The 17,597-nt window shown below is 36.4% G+C and overlaps 1 long non-coding RNA gene across 1 annotated transcript in view; it reads right to left on the bottom strand.

The window, feature by feature from the left end:
• Nucleotides 1–2,280: 2,280 nt before the first annotated feature.
• LOC115067607 overlaps nt 2,281–17,597 on the bottom strand; it is a 97,824-nt gene continuing 82,507 nt past the window's right edge. The window contains exons 2-3 of the long non-coding RNA XR_003846994.1: nt 10,225–10,323; nt 2,281–2,352 (exon numbers count right to left, since the gene is read on the bottom strand). This is a non-coding gene — a long non-coding RNA (uncharacterized LOC115067607). The remainder of the gene's footprint in view (nt 2,353–10,224; nt 10,324–17,597) is intronic.

Raw genomic sequence — 17,597 nt, forward strand, 5'->3', positions numbered from 1 at the left:
CAAAAAAATCACCATATGTGTATAAAGGGCAAAAATTATAATAACCAACTGAAAGCTATGGCAACAGTGTAGGTGAATTCACTCAAAAAGAAAATCTTTACTTAACACCACATATTTATATTCTATAGTCTCACAAATTATAAGAGCATCCTAGAGAATAACATAAAAGAGGGAAAATGACAACATGATGGAAGATTTCAGCACACTTAATGCATGTGAGTTCTTGCAAAGAGCTTTACAGGAGCAGAAGTCTTGATGATGTGGGGACAAAGAAGTAGGATGCATCATGCAAAGAAGAAATAACTGAACACTAAGTGAACATTGAAATACAGTATAAAATTCCCCAATATTTTGGTATTTTATAATTAATATTTATAGTAGGCTAGTCCTTATTAAAATATATGTTATCATACCTCATTTTAGCATATAAATTATAAGAGATTTCTGGAACCCTACTTATTTATGTTTACTGAAAATCATATTTTTCTTTTTATTTATTTATTCTTTGGACAAATATTTTTTGGACACATGCTACTGGCTGTTAAGGTGTTTATAAGGCACTAGAATAAAGCATGTTACAAAACGTTTGTTTAATTGCTCTCAGATTTTAGGAGGTGGAAATGGATAAACAAATATAGCATGGTATATACCTTTAAATATTCAAATTATTTGTTTCCATCTCCATCCATTCACCTGCAAACTTTATGATTCTATTTTTCTTAACAATTGAACAGTATTCTATCACATAAGAGGAGAGGTGTGCACAATGTCTTACCCATAGCTAAGCAGCTATTGGCAATTGATAGCTTCTGGGAGAGGGACTTTTAGTTTGCTTTAAGTGTGCCACTGCTGGTAGGACAACCATGCTCCAATGGATGGCCACACACCTAAGATCATATTTGAGCAGCACAAGTAGGATCTGATGGGTTTCTGAAAAAGAAAAGAAAGAGGACACAAAGTTGTGTGGGAAGGGAAAGGTAGGTAGACCTGGGAGGAGTTGGGGGTGACTAATAAAAATACATTACATGAAACTTTCAACAATGGAAAAAAATGAGGACAAAAAACATTAAGATGAAAAATAATGTGGAATAAAGGGATAATTCATGATTTTAGATGTGATGAGGAGGACTGTTTTGATAGGTTCTCATAAGTTCCCTATCTCATTTGATAGGGAAATGTCTTTCTGGTGTGCTGAAAGTTAAGCATTAATATTGGTATATTATGGGAGTCCAACGTACTATCATAAGGGATATAGTTCATTGAGAGTGCCAAGCACCTCCTGAAAAGGCCTGCAGATGGGATGTGATTTTCAGTCACATTTTATCAAGGACTGTTTTGTAAGAAACTCAGTGAAATAAATCACCATTTTCCCCAGAGTTCTTTATAACTGCATAAAACTAGGAATGGAATACACTGATGTTTATATCACCACTTAGCCACTTAAAATGAATATTTCAGGACTTGAGAGATGGCTCAGTGGTTGAGAGCACGTCTTACTTTTCCAGTAGACCTGAGTTTAGTTCATAGTACTCACATCAGGCAGCTCAGCATCACCTATAATTCCAGCTCTAGAGGGTCCAATCCCCTCTTCTGGCTTCTGCAGGCATCCACACACAAGTAGGCACACATACACACACACACACAAACACACAAACATGCACACACACAAATAAAAAGAAAATAATAAATCCTTAAAATTAATATTTTAAAATAGTACAAAATGTGAACTATAGTTAAATAAAATCAAGAAAAAAAAACAAACTCTAAGTACTGTACTATTTCAATTTTACAAAATGGCTATCTTTAAAAAAATTATATATATATATATAGTTATGTCTCTGTGAGGGTATGTGCATGTGTGAGTGAGTACAGGTACCCACAATGTCCAGAGGAGTGCATTGAATTCCCTGAAGTTACAAGCAGTTGTGATTCTGTGGATGTGGCTGTGGGGAAATGAACTTGGATCCTCTGTATGAGCAATTTAATTTCTTCACTCTGAGCCATCTCTCCAGCCCATAAAATGGCTGTTTTTGTAAAACCCATTGTGAATCTAAGTATTCACAGCAACGGACATCTATGTGTAGCACAGTTATTAATTTTTCTTTTCTATTTTCAATTAAATGTATTCCAACAAAAGAAAAACACTAAACAGTAGGAGAGGCGAGTATTACCAACTTAAGTATCATGACTATTCCAGGACTGTTCTTTATCACATACCTTGAAACTTTAACTTATTAGATGTTATGTTCCTAAGTCTCATAATTTGGCATTTGGGGTGATTCATTCACAGTGATGAAATTCTCCTCTGCTCTTCTTCTTAATTTCATTCCTTTTAACACATCACTTAGATATCTAGGAAAATTTAACTGTACATATAAAATCATATCATGTTATGCATTCAGGCTTTGTTTCTCCCTTGAGAGCACATGAAAAGAGTCATCTCTTTCAGTCAGTGGCATATGTCCTTTTTTCACATCAGTTACTTTAACCCTTAATTAGATTTTCCTAGGCCATGTAAAATAACATATGTCTGGGATCTTCCCTGTCTACCTGGATCCCAAAGGATTGGATAACAGCCAGGACACAAGAAGTGCTTACACTGTAGCTCAGGACATTGACAAACAAATGGGTGAGGAAATGGAAAATTGAGTAGGATTCTTTAAAAGGGGACAAAGGAAGCAAAAAAAGAAAGAAAGTAGACACAGAAACACTACATAATCAGGTGCTAGGGAAAGAGTTAAAATCAGAGTACAAAGGCAAATTTTTATGCTGAGGAATCAGAGCAGCATGCCAAGAGCAAGCACCCAGTCTGACAACTCTGGATGTTTTGACAATATATAAAGCATGTCGTCTGGGTGCTGTCATTTAAAGGTCATAAAAACAGGAAATGATCAAATAAGCAAAAGAAATAAATATGGAGAGAAGAACATAATGGACTTATATAATCAAAATATTAAAACCAGGTTAGAATAAAAGCTGAGCTGGGAAGGAAGAGAGAACAGGACAGAAGTGGCTCAGAATGCATGTATGCAAGCGGCCCTGATATGCAGTGTTAGAGCCATAAAAACACAGGGAAGAGCAGACTGTAGAAAATGGACTAGCTGAGCTGCAGGTTAGGCAGAAGCTACAAAGTATGAGCTTTTCTCAGACACACAAGTAGGCAGACAGAAGTTTCATAAAATGCATGTCATTTAAAGGTCATAAAAACAGGAAATGATCAAATAAGCAATAAAAATAAATATGGAGAGGAGAACATAATGGACTTGTATAATTAAAATATTAAAATCGGGGTAGAATAAAATTCACTAATAAAATGCAGAAGAATGGAAAAAGTCAGAAGGTAGGAAGAAGCAACAGGTACTGCTGGTCTTGTGGAGAGTAAAGTAGTGAAGGATGAACTTGAAGGAAGCTGTTGGAGGCCAATGTGACACTCCTCAAAGGAAAATCTTTATGAGGTCATGGCTGTATTGAAGACCTCATAACCAGTTTGTCTTCGATCATTCATGAGATATTGAAAGTTCCCACTTGCCCTCATTATCTGCACACTCCATCTAGTCAAGTCATCCCTGTAGCTAGTGGATGACTAAGTCTTCTTAAACACTAGAGATGCTTAGAAGGCAGAGTAGAAACGAGTTCAAACAAGGACAGTAAATTAAGATATCATAAGAAACCAACAGTATATCCACATGGAGTCACAACAGGCAACCACAGCCAAGAACCAGAAACTAATCAGGCACTTACATAGGAACAACTTTGAAATTAATTGAGGCTTCCCTGAGCAGGCAGTTTAGAATATGCTGTAGGCTACAGGCTAAGCAGTGTGGGCAGGTCACCCTATCAAACTTATCTTCTCCTTTAGCCTCCTTGATTTAAAAATCTCCTGAAGGATGTTGATGCCCAAATCCTTATAATAGCATGACATTAATTCAAATAAGAATGAATTATAGGCTCTTAAAACTCAGGCAATTACAAATTAAAGTATATGTGAAAATTATATCCATCCCTGTGAGATGATCAGGGTTCAAATTAGAGTATTTGGGACCATGTAGGGAAATTCTCTGTCAGAAGATATTTCCAATGATGACAAGCCTGCCAGAAACAAGGCTGAGGAAGTTGAGTTAGTACTGTGATACCACTGGCCTTAAAGACCCTCATGTTCTAAGCTTGAAACAATGGGGCTACGGACACTGAGATCTAATTACCAATCTAGAGCATCTTAAGGGTTAACAATAGGCAACATGTTACTTTCCTGAGTGTTAGATCCCATGTCCATAGAGTCAGGTCTAAACTTTGAGTTAGAATAACAAAATGATTTTATTCTAGTTCACAAATTTTCAAGTTAATTAGATTGGGGAACTGTTTCTCTTGATTGTCATTTTTGTCTCTAATTCATAGTTCAATTAGTTTAGAAGCTTTTGATAAAATAAAACTGATTCTATCTCATGTATTCAAAAGGTGTGCAAATATCTGAGCTAAAACACTGCACTACAGTAGACACCTAAGAAAATGCAAAATTTATTTTTCTCCTACTCCCTTTCCTCTCAGTTAAAAATGTTCAAGAAATGCTCAAATAGTGAAGGACACTGATAAACAGAATTTTGAAAAATGGATGTGAACCAGGATGACTGTTCTAAAACTAGAGTCTTGAGTATGTTTTATTTTATTTATTTTGCTAACTGCCTATGGTCCCAGGGATTAAACTCAGAGCATGGTGTATAGTAGGCAAGCACTCTACCACCGAGTTACATCCCCAGACCCAGCAGTTGACTGATCAAGACAGGAAGATTGGTATATAGATGTGGGAATGGGTATTTAAGGAAAGAAAGAGGAGGGAAGTTAGCTAGAGGATTCCACCGACTGGTTCCTCAGGACTCATATCACACTAAACCCTATATACTCACAATAGCATACCCTTCCCAGTTGATCCATGGCCATTCCATTTCCCCGGCTGTGCATCTTCTCAGAAAATCCCTGCATCAACAACCTTTTTCTCCATTCCTCTTCTTTTGGAAACAATTTGTTATCTTTCCTTAGGTATCTGACCTTAGGCACCTTGTCCTCTGCCTAGCCACGTTCTGCTTCCTCCTGCTCCCTGACGTCCAACTGCACAATCTGACTGCTGCCATCATACTTCTTGCTTCCACTTAAAAGTACAAAATCCTATTATCTCCTGGGCTATTGTCTTTCCTTTGTCCTGATACCCCTGTTTTTCTGGTTGCTGTTATCCATACCTCCCTGGCCTCCTGCAGGAGGTTTTACTCTAACTTCCCAGATTTTCTTCAGTGGTGAAATAACCAAAACACTGCCAGTTTCTTTCCTAAAAGATAAGTAGATCCATGTCATTTTTCTAATTAAAGCTTCCATTTTCTTCCGTTTCCAAAATAATCTGTCTAAACTCTTTTAACACACTATATATTTGTATATATATGCATCTATCTATAGATAGATAGATGATAGATAGATAGATAGATAGATAGATAGATAGATAGATAGATAGATAGAGTCTTGATAGATAGATAGATAGAGTCTTTTTGAAGCAGGGTCTCCCTGTAGCCCCAGCTGTCCTGGAACTCACTATGTAGACCAGGCTGGCCTTGTACTCATAGAGATCCGCCTGCCTTTGCCTCCCAAATGCTGGGACTACAAGCGTGCGCCACCACGCCCAGCTTAATATATATATTTTAAATTTTGTTGTTTATTTCCCTTACCTTTAGTCTATGTTCCAGACATACTAAATATCTTGTCTTTCTAAAACTTTGTGCTTTTAACATAATTGTATCCTCTTCAGAGCCAGTTCCTTTCTATAAAGCCTCTTTTCCCCATTTAACTAGGGTATTGTAATTCCAGGTCAGTTATTCGCAGCATGACTTTTATGTAACAGTTTGGAATCATTATGGTTTAGATTACCCAAAAGTTATATCTCTTCTTTCCTTTAAGTAAAGGAGCTCATGGAGTCCTCTAGAGTTCAAATATAATCATAAGTAAATGACTTTAACTTCTCTTAAAGTGCTTCAAACTCTGTTTCTAGCCCTTCGTTCAACTCTGTCTTGCACAAGTTCTGGAAATCCCAATGTCTGAACATTCATAAACTATTTGTTTTATATAGAGCTTTTCTTGAGAAATAACTAGAACATGAATGCCAAGAAAGAGGGTCACAGATACATTCAAGTAAAATAAGAACATAATTTCCAGAAAGAAGAGATTATCATCATCGTAAAATGAAAAAATGCATTTCCAGAAAGACAATCTGTTTAACATAGAGCTATATAGTTCTATAAAGAACCCCAGTGCAGCCCTTTAGACTCTGCTTAATACATGTGCATCTTCCAGAGCTGTTCACTCACATGTTCTCTTAAGTCCACAGTCTTCTGCACAACACATAATTATGTACCCACAGAATTATAGCTTATTCGTCCATTTAATTCTGTTTTTTTGTGTGTGTTATATTTTGCAAGAGCCATGTTTTTTTTGTTTGTTTTTGGGGTTTTTTTTTGTTCTTCTGCATCAAAAAGATGCTGATCCCAGAGAGTGGGAGGAGGGCTGCTTTATTGGCTTGTGTATTTCAAAGCTTATCACAATGTCCAATACTTAGCAGGTGGTTAATAGATTATCGGAAAAGGAAAAGAAAGAAGGAAAGTGGAAGATCAGTTTGACCAATGATAGTATAATGAAAAACAGGAAGAATAAATTGAGGCAGCATCAAGGTTATTTACCCAGTAAAGTATCCATACTACTGAAAGTAGACATAATCACTGTCATTAAAGTATGAAAAATGTCTGAGAAACTTTAAAAACTATTCTAAATTTAAAAATGAAAGAATTCCAATTTTAAGAAGGTGACTATCCTAGTTTCATTTCTGTTTTTCTGCTAAAATACCCTAACGCAAAGCAACTTAAGAGAGAAGGGGTTTGTTTTACCTCGTAGTTAGAGATTATAGTCCATCATGGCAGGAAGAGTAGGGCAGCAGCAACTTTAACTAGTTAGTCACATCACTTCATATACACAACAAAGATTGGAGAGAAATAAATGCATGTAGGCTTTTCTATTACTTAGCTATTTTTCTCTACTCTTATAGAGTCCAGGACCCAAACTCAGGGGCTGATGCTGCCCACAGAGGGCTAGTCTTCTTACAACCATTTGTGCAATCAAGACTACCCACACACACGTGCAAATGCCATCCTGATATGGAAAATCTCTCACTGTAAGTCTATTCCCTAGTGATTCTAAGTAGTGTTGACAATTAAAACTAATCATCATGCTTAGGATAACCGGGTATATTGCTGAAACATAAAAGAGGAAAAGATATTCTAAAACAAATTATGTGTTTTTTTCCCTGTAGCTCCCATAAAAAATTCCATAAACTTCATACTGAAAAAGGCAGGAATGAATATAATACAATTACAGTTGTGGGGACTAAGAGTGTAGCATCTGTTTAACCAGAATATGATTAATTTTTTAGTAGACTGTGTTCTGTCTGGAAGCTCTAGGCAAGAGTTCATTCATTGCCCAGTCTCCTCTCTGGTTACCCCTAGGTTTCTTGGTATTCCCTGACTTGTCTCCCTACCAGAGTGTCTCTACACTCTGACTCCAACTTTAGGTGAAGTTCTCTTCTGTGTGTATCTAATCTCTCTGTGTGGACATTTGTGATGACATTTAGTACCCGTCTGGGTAATCCAGTATACTGTCATCTCAAAATCCTTCATCTAATCTGCTGAAATTCCTTCACTAAATAAGATAGTATTCACATACTCTGGAATGAGGCTATAGATATGATTATATTAAGAGAATACTATTTGTCTTAACAACTTCAAACCAAAATATGTGAAAGCGTTAAGAAAGTGGAGCCATGGTATTTGACTTAGCCAAATAAAAGACAGATGAGCTTAAAGTATACATGAGGTAGTTATTAAAAATTGATAAGTGGAGCTGGAGAGATGTCTCAGTGGTTAAGAGCACTGACTGCTCTTGCAGATGACCTGGGGTTGATTCCCAGCACCCACATGGTGGCTAACAACTGTCTGTAACTCCAGTTCCAGGGGAATTTAACAACCTCTTCTGACTTCCACAGGTATTGCATGATGTGGGTGCATTTACATACATACAGGAAATACACTCATATACATAAACTAAAAATAATAAAATATTTTTAAAAAATTGACAAGCATACACTTGTACCAGATTCAAGAAAGGTTTAGATATTGGAATATCCAGGCATTGTTCAAGGTAGGATTGAGCCAAGAGCTACAAAGAGTATGACACACTATAAGAGAAGGAAGGGTTAGAGATATTACTGAGGTTCTATATACCATATTAAGGACCCTTCTAAAGAAGGGAGAAATATCTGTGGGTAACCTAAACCACAGCTATCTCAGTCTACAACATAAGGACATCTGTGGTAGCAGAAATTAATGAGGAACCATGACACTTTAGCTAAGCCCAAGAGTATTTATAGTCCCAAACAAGAGATTCGGAGTCCTCCCTGGAGTAAATAACAGCCACAGACAAAAATAACCACAGATTTAGAAATTCAAGTGCCTCACTCATGACAAGAAGCCAGCTGTCACTCAGTGATTGAATGGGAAGCTTATTTGTGCACACAAATTCCAATCAAGTATTATTGCCTCATTCAAATATGTGGTTGGACAGTCAGAGTTCATCACTGGGAGTACGCCACCAGGAGAAAATGCAAAACAAAGTAAGTCAAAGAACTTAAGCAACCCAGAGAAATAGAGAATATATAAGAAGGGGAAAATTTCACACAAATGATAATGCTTTCTCCAAATGTTAGAAAAACATTACCCCTGTAAACCAAGAAATGGGGGAAGGGGTAGAAGGAAAATTATAACTTTAAAGATTTATTTAATTTTTATTTATGTGTGCCTTTGTGTGCATGCCACATGTATGTGAACACCTGCCAGCACAGAAGAAGGCAGCAGATCCTCTGGAGCTAGAATCATATATAGTTATTGTGCCACTGAGTGCTGGGAGCTGTACTCAGGTCCTTTGGAAGAACATCAAATGCTCCTAACCACTGATCTATCTCTAAAGCAATGAATAATTATAATTTTAACATGATTTTTAAAGGCAAAAATCTAGGAAGTATGTTAAAAGATGTGTAGATAATGAAAAGAAAACTAAAAATACAAAGAGGAGAAAAATATTCCTTTAAGGTGTTTGTCATTAGAAGTATTTATGTAAAACATTCCGTATATAATAATGCAAAATATAGAGATTAAAGAAAGTATTAACAAAAATTATTAAAGTTGCTAGCTGGGCTTAGTGGCACACACTTTTAATCCCAGCATTCAGGAGGCAGATTCAGGTGGATTTGTTTTAAAAAATGAGACCATTAAGTTAGGCCTTGGCAGAGAAACCTCTGTTTGCAATGAGTGGCAGTGAATGCAGAGACTCATAATTGGCCAAAGTGCTGAGAATAAATGACTATTGAGTGCTTATCCCTAAATGGGATAACTGTTATAACCACCATCAAGGTTCAAGGAACATTGCAGAAAGAGAGAAGAAAGACTGTTAAAGCTAGCAGATAGAAAGGTTTGTTGAAAAACTATCTTCTGGATGGGATGTACCTTTTGCATTCAAGTACTCACAGTAGCAGCAGCTACCTGAACAAGCCTGGACCCATCAACATTCCCTCATGAATTGGGGGAGGGGTTCATCATGCCTCACTCCTCCCTAAGGAGCCATGGGCAGTTCATAATTGCTGGGGGAGGGGGAGACATGTTTCTCAGTGGTGTACTCTGGTATGCGGCCCTTGTTCAAGTAAATAACACTTGACCCATACGCACCCAGGCCCTAATTAAAAGTGGTGGGACACATACATGCAAAAAGACATGAAGGTAGGAGGGGGAATTGTGGGCAGAAAAAGTAGAGCCTAGTAAGAGGAGGAGGAGGGATAGGAGAGGATAATGAGGGGAAATGTGTTCAAGGAACATTATGTAATATATATGAAATTATGAAAGAATAAATACATAATTAAATTTAGATTTTCACTACTATAATTTTACTAAACTAATTAATTTATACATGAATGTATGCCTTAGTAAAATACTCTGCTCTATACAGAGAATTGAAATCCCTGTTTCCAAATGAAACATACAAAAATTTGATAGAAAATACAATATCTTCACAAAATGTATAGGTCCAGCTTCATGAAAATGATTCCATTTTAGAGGTAATATACACTCTTTAAAAAATTAGCATTTTTACCTGGTCTCCAGAGTATTGAACTGACTCCAAGCAAAGCACTGACTGATTATTGTCATTAAATTCCATCTTCACATCACCATGTGCAATCTGAAGAAATTCCTGGGGAGAAAGAAAATTTATTAAGTTCAGAATTGACATCATTCACAAACTTCCCATAGGTAATATTAATGCTGATTTTATCTATATGTGAAAAATAAAGACTTATTTTCCTCCTTTAGCTTTAAAAGGAATCTAATGCAAAATAATATTTTCCAGAGTAGAAGGCCTTTAAAAATACAATCTCTACCAAACACACTGAGAACAAAGTATCAAGGGAGTTTACACAACAGGATGAGATTCTGCACTGTTATTTCTGGAAAGCATCCTACTCTGATGTTTTTACTTCTGCCATTCTTAGAGAAAGTACATTTTCCAAAGCAGGTCAGTCCAAGCCTATTTAGTTCCTCAGGAATAAGGGGCAAGGCAGCATGCGGTATCCTTGGGAAAGTGGCCCAACATAACCCAAAAGGCCATCTCAATAAGACTTCAGGAAGCATAACTGTTTCCATTGACACCAACATGATGAAAACAGAATGCTCTGGAAATGTGTGCTTTTTGACTCATTATTTGTAAAAATATCACACATGCTGTGTTCTGACCACCCAAGAGAAATAAAAGTCATTGCATCCCACTATACTAACCCTGCTGATGTTTATGAGTATTGAAATCAGGAACATAGGTAGAGCCGTTTCTGTTCCTGTGACAGGATCAGTCAGCACTTCCAAAATTATATATATTAGAACAAAGCTTTAGACGCAGTCCTCCCCCATTTTAGACCTGCTGGGAATTTGTGGTATGCAACATCAAAGGATTAAATTCAGGTCACCTCCTTTGGACACAGCCATGCGGATGAGCAAAAGGCAACAGGGAGCCTCACAGATTCCTATTTCAACCTGGCTTCTTCTTCCATTTACCTACAGGTAATCTTTACTGACAATCACAAGAAAGGACACACGACAACTTTTAGGATGTGATGGTTCCTAGGAGAAGAGGCTGTATTGCTCGAATTTCCATTTCCCCCAAGAACTGAATTTCTGAAAATATTGCTATTCTTCTTAAAATGCACACACTATCAAGCTTTTCATGAAGCATGAAGAATGTGTAGAAATGAGCAATGCACTCTTGGTTTAACTTCTCAAGGGATAAAAGTGGTTGGCTGTTACTAGGGCATAGCATGGATGAGTGCTGTTTTATCATAGGCAATGTGACCAACAGTAAAACACTGTGGCTCCCCAAGAAAAGGCAGACAGATCTTCAAAACAAGAAAGGAACACCTGTCTACATGACTTAAACGGTTCTATCTTACAACCCATAAAAGTGCAGAGTAGTTAAAACACAGTGATCTGGGAAAGACAAAAGAGTATTGACCTCAAATGTCCTTCAGTATGTGTCTATCCACTGGGCCCACCAAGTGTCCTGTACTTAAAAGACATTGTCTTTCCCTCATCCCAGCAGCCATCAATTGCCAAAAGTTCCTTAGGTTGGGTTGGGATTTTTTAGCCACTTCCCCATGTCCATGCTGGGATTTTGCCTGCTTTGAGCTTGCATAGGACTTGTGCATACTGTTACCATTGTTGTGAGTAAATGACCAGCTGTCTAGAAGACTCTGTTTCCTTTAGTCCTCTATCTCCTTCTGTTCTTAAAATCTTTCTTCCTCCTCTTCCACAATGATCCCTCAGACTTGAGGACATCTGGGGACACACATCAGACTCTGTAGGCCATATTACAATGATAAGAGTATATTAAATTATGTGGACAGCAGTGGAAGGAGGCGTGGAGAGGGATGGGATCTAAATACCATCAAACTGTCTTGTATGGAAATCCCAAAAATTCAAGTAAAAAGAAGCGTGGTGAGCTGATGCAAAACAAAACACCAGCTGGGCTTGATGGTTCAGGCCTATAATCCCAGCACTTGGGGTCTGAGGCAGGAGTACTACCACACTTTCCAAGTTAGTCTGAGCTACAGGGTGAGCTTTAAAGCTTTCATTTTAGAATTTTAATTATGCTGATGTTTCCATCAATTTTTTTTCTTTTCTTTTTTTTTTAAAGCTTTACTTCACACTTTGTGCGCATTTCTCGTGTACATCTAGACCTTGAACCGTTCATTCATCTTTGCAATACATCCCTGGATCTCATTGTTTTAATCTCATTTCACATCACAAACACAGTAGGACATGTTGTAAAGTGAAATAGCTGTAGTTGGGAGTTATCCCCTGAATATTTTTAACCCCTGCCTGGTTTTTATTACATCCTTCCTCACCCACTGCAACCTTGACCTTTCTTTAGACTCTGAAACCAATCCTGAAAGTGCCAAATCTAGTTATTCAGCTCTGATGGCTTCCTACAAGTGAAGATTGTCACCGTCTAATCTTACGAGTAAGAACTCGTAACTGGATCCCACAGTTTTCCAATCTCTTGCTGCAAGTCTCCAGACCCATGTGTTTCCCTGTCTTCCCTAAGCCTCTTCTGCAGCTTGACTTTAAATATTTCTATACAACTTAACTGCTGTGTTACCTACTTCCCAAGGAACAAGACCCTGTCCCACTTAGAAGCCTCCTTTAAAATAGCACCTCCTTGGTAACAATTCCTCTGACCATTCCTGCCCAGGGCAGTATTTATTTATTTAAACCTTCTCTTGCCCATTACATTATATTATGCTGAGATGTTCTGTGTATGTGTTTGTGGTGTTTTGCTGTTATTTTTATTGCTGTTGTTCTTTAGAGACAATGTTTCATGTACCTCGGGCTAGTCTTGGACTTGGTGATCTTGAACATCTGACTCCCCTACCTCCACATTCTCACTGCTGGAATTACAAGCAGAAGTCAATAAACCTGGTTTTGTGTGGTTCTAGGGACTGAACCGAGGGCTTCCATGCATACTAAGTAAGCACTCTCATAACTGAAGTACGTATCTTAACCCTCTGTTTAAACTGATGCCTTATCTCCTTCATTACCATGCATATTCCATCAGGCCTTGAAAGACTGACAGCTGTCACTTTAATCATGAGCAATGAAGACCTCGTGGCTGACAGAAGAATCAACATAGCATTTTTTTTTCTTTCAGTGTACTATTACAAATCTCTTGCTTATTCCATAGATACATTAATGATCTCTAGCAGAGCTTGTAAAGAACTTAAAGCTATATTAGTCAAACTAAAAGCATTTTCAGTTGTTTTGGAATTTAGCAATAAACGAGACAATAAAGAATAGATGGATTATATTTATGAAGTTGCCTCTAAGTTGTCAGGAATCCCATGTTACCTGAATATATGATCAGTAAAGGCTTATTTTTAATTCTTTCCTTTCCAAGAGTAAGATGTGACTAGAAATTATTTTCAAACTGAGAAAATCATTTTAATATTTTAAAACTGTATTGCTTTTGAAATAATGCCAAATGTAAAGCAACTTATCAAACAGACACATTCTTAAACATGTTTAAATTTAGTTCAAACTCTACATACTTTTTGAAGATTTTTCCTCTCAGTGAAGACTTAAATGGTCTGAGAAAATGAGCATTATTATTTAAGAGACCACAAAGCTGCATAAACTGTTATCAACTGCACAGAATAAAATTCCTTAAATAGAAATTAAACTTGGAAAACATGAGAAACTCACATTCCTGACTAACTCCAATATATGGCAAGCTTTTCTGAAAGCTTTCATTGGTCATTTAAATAGTTTCTTATCCTTTTATCTTTAAAGCAAAAATAACTATTTCTAAGTATTAACATATACACGATTACATATGAAAGAAAATGGAAAAATTATTGTAAATGGGGGCTTATTATTTCCATGTAGAATTGACATATGACATGTGTCTAGAAGGCGGACCCGCTAAGGATGGAGTCCTTGCTGTTAGCAAGATGGAGAAATTAATGGATGTACTATATGAGGAAGGCACCTCAACACACACACACACACAAAAAACAGATTTTGGCACAAAAAAAGAGAAAGCTTTGAATGTATGCTCCATTGTTTTCTACCAGAAACATTTGATAGAAGCTGTTTAAAATCATTCCACCTTATTTCTTCCCTGGCATGGCAAACATGACCACTCCTCATTCTCTGCTTGATATGAGTATTAAATGAGATATATTAAGTAGCACCCTAGAAAAACCCATAGATGCCTTGGACATTAAGCAGGGCTCTCTGCTTCTGCTGAGCATGTAGACATAGCAATTAACAATGCAGATGTATGATGTTATTTGAAATAGATAGTGTGGTGGTTCATACCCATGATCTTATCTTTTGGGAGGCTACGGCAGGAGAATGATCATGAGTTCCAGGCCATCCTGGGGTGCATAGAAAATTCCAGGCCAGACTTGGCTGCAGAGTGAGACTCTAGCCCACACAAACAACAAAGAAAAACTTCACACATCAAGAAAGAGTTAGAAAAGATTTTCAAATAAGCTGAGACCTACATGGAAGCTGATGTGATCGCTGAGCAGAGCAAAGGAATGAAATTTCCAAAGGCAAAAGGTAAGTTTCTTTAAAAACTCCCCTATCACAATACGATATTGCAATCCTGGAGCCCTCTTCCTGTTGTAAATGGACTCTTCTTTCAAACACTGCAAATAAAAACATGCCATTTATTTTTTTAATTAAGCTAATGAAAAATAACCTGTTATAGTCTAGCTGGTCTGAGAATTTCTCTGCAATCCTGTCTCTGCCTTCCATGTCATCATAGAAGTTCTGAGCCAGTTCACCATCCCCAGATATAGAGATTTTCATAAGGATTTTCTTCCAAATAAGATTATAAAAATAGATTAAATTTTAATTAATTTTATAGTAACAAAAATAAAAGGACATAAAATGCTTTATGATGGTCAAAATACATTTAAATAATATACATATTTTTTCATTAGGTTAATTGCTTTGGATTTCTTTTCCAGGTGATTATTATTATTGAGACAAGGTCTTACTATGTTGTCCTAGCTAGCCTGGAACTTGCTATGCAGACCAATGAGCCTCAAACTCACTCATGGAAATCTACTTGCCTATGCCTCCTGACTGCTAGAACTAAAGACTTGTGCCGCCATACCCAGGTCAGGGAAATTCTTAATGTACAGATGATAAGTGTACGATTTTGACTATGGCTGTGACACATATAAAATAATGAATAAATATTTGTCTAATATCTTTTTTTACATTACCTTTTCATCGTGAAAATTAAAGGAACTATAATCCTAATGAATAATAGATCTTAGTATCTGGGTACACTTTTTCTTTACACAATGTGAATGGGGATAGCTATGATATTAAGTCCTACCAGACAGATATAATTAAGATGTTATGTTTTACAACTGATTTTTAACTTGTAATCTTGACATTTAAGTATAAGAATTCTGCCCTGTCTGCCTGGACTCTCATTTTCAGTAAAATAGGCTTTGAAAATTCTTGTCTATTTTAAACCTAACAGAAAACAGTGGTATTAAAACCAAGTTGTTGCTGCCTGCTCCTTCTCTTGAGCCTTGTCAATGATCATGTTATGCTTTGTGTTTTGTAGACCTAAGTTTGTGACTTGTTTCTATTGAGTCATATTTTTGGAAGTACAGATTTCAGATTAAGGATTACTTAAATGATCAGATCAAAAGTCTAACTTAAAAACTGAGAGATAACATATCTAAATAAAAGCTACAAAACCTTTGGTTTGTAAGTCTATCTTTGTGTATGACTTTGTATATATGTATGTATATATATACAGTCTACATGTGTTTGTGTTTACATACTGTTTAAATTGTACCGAATTAATTGGCTTATAAGTGAGTGCTCACATGAATTAAAAGTTTTATTATCCCAAATCCCTTTTAGTTCAAGCTAGATTATATATATATATATATATATGGCTACATTTCGATTAGGCTTTATATATATATACATATATGCATATATATAAAGAACATTATTTTGGGAAGGAAAAATAAGGGGTGATGCAAATAGGGAAAGAGGATCTAAATACCATTAAATTATACGAAAGTCACAAAAATTCAATTTTAAAAAATGAAAAATTTTTAAAAATAACCAAAACAAAACAAAAATCAAATGTAACTTGAGATTTAAAGGGAAAAATGGGCCCTAGCTCCACTCCAGAAGCACCAACAGGCTAAGCTTGGCCACCTGTCCCAAATACCAATTAAAGTGACAGAGTAACAGTGGAGGTTAGGTATAGATTTAATCAATGGAGCCAAGTTGGGAGGGAGCAGAGCAAGTGATCTGATAGCCATTGACCCATCTTTGGACTACAGATAGGAACTTTAAACAGAGGAAAAATGGAAACAAAAGACAAAAGTTATGCATAATGTTAAGCTCTCAGGGTATATTTGAGTTGATTTCTCTCTCAATTCTAGGTCTATGGATCTATAAGATGATCTTAAAAGTCCCTATTGTTTGGGGGAATGAAAATGTTCTCAATCATCTGATTACTCCTGTGCTGAGGGATCAAAATGGACAACCTGGGATTGCACCCCTAGACCCTGGAATCCAGTAGTTGCAGCTGTGAGTGTTCTCTACGCTTTCATCTTTCCCAAAGGAAAAGATACAGAAGCATATAAGCATATAATAAAGGTAGAGGTGCCGGCACTTTATCTATCTTTATCTTTCCTTTTCACCTTACATGCTCAAATGAAAAACGAATATTCTTTAACAAAAGCACTTTTTACACACCTGGTATTAATAGGACTGAAATCCATAACGAATGGGTTATTTACATTTTTTTATATCAATAATAATGTCTCCAGGACTTTTGACATCCTTTGCCTGTGTCTCAGATACAGCTTTCTGTGTCTTCATTGAAATACAGTCATATTGTTAAGAAAATAATATTTTATAAACATAAATGAAACAAAAGGAACCATTTTTTAAATTGGTCAATATTGATTTTAAAATGGTTTAGAAGAAATGGAATTTATAAATGTAAAGGATCTTAGATGGGAGTTTGTATTAAATTGAAAGATTGTTTCAAAGTAGAAATAAAAAGTGAAAGGAAAACCAGAAAGGTTATGCATGGTATAGAATGTCTAAACAAGTCACAAAACATCCAGGAAAGATAAAATTTAATGATGGCCTACATATGATTAAGTTTACTATAATAAAATCCTATTAAAACTTTTGCTAGATGCTTATTTCAGTCAGTCCACTTCAGACATAGGAGGAATCTGCAAAAGGAAGAAACAGAACTCCCACACACACACACACCAAGATACCTAACTTCTCTTAGATATCACTTTGGTGTTCTCATCAAAAGAAAATAAAACAAAGCCCAAAAGGAATAGAAAAACTGATTGTAGACAAAGAATAAGCTCAGTTGATAGCCTCAGCCTTGGAAATAATATACTT

Source organism: Nannospalax galili, unplaced genomic scaffold (assembly GCF_000622305.1).
Source record: "Nannospalax galili isolate Female #2095 unplaced genomic scaffold, S.galili_v1.0 scaffold266, whole genome shotgun sequence".
NCBI classification, from domain to species: Eukaryota; Metazoa; Chordata; class Mammalia; order Rodentia; family Spalacidae; genus Nannospalax; species Nannospalax galili.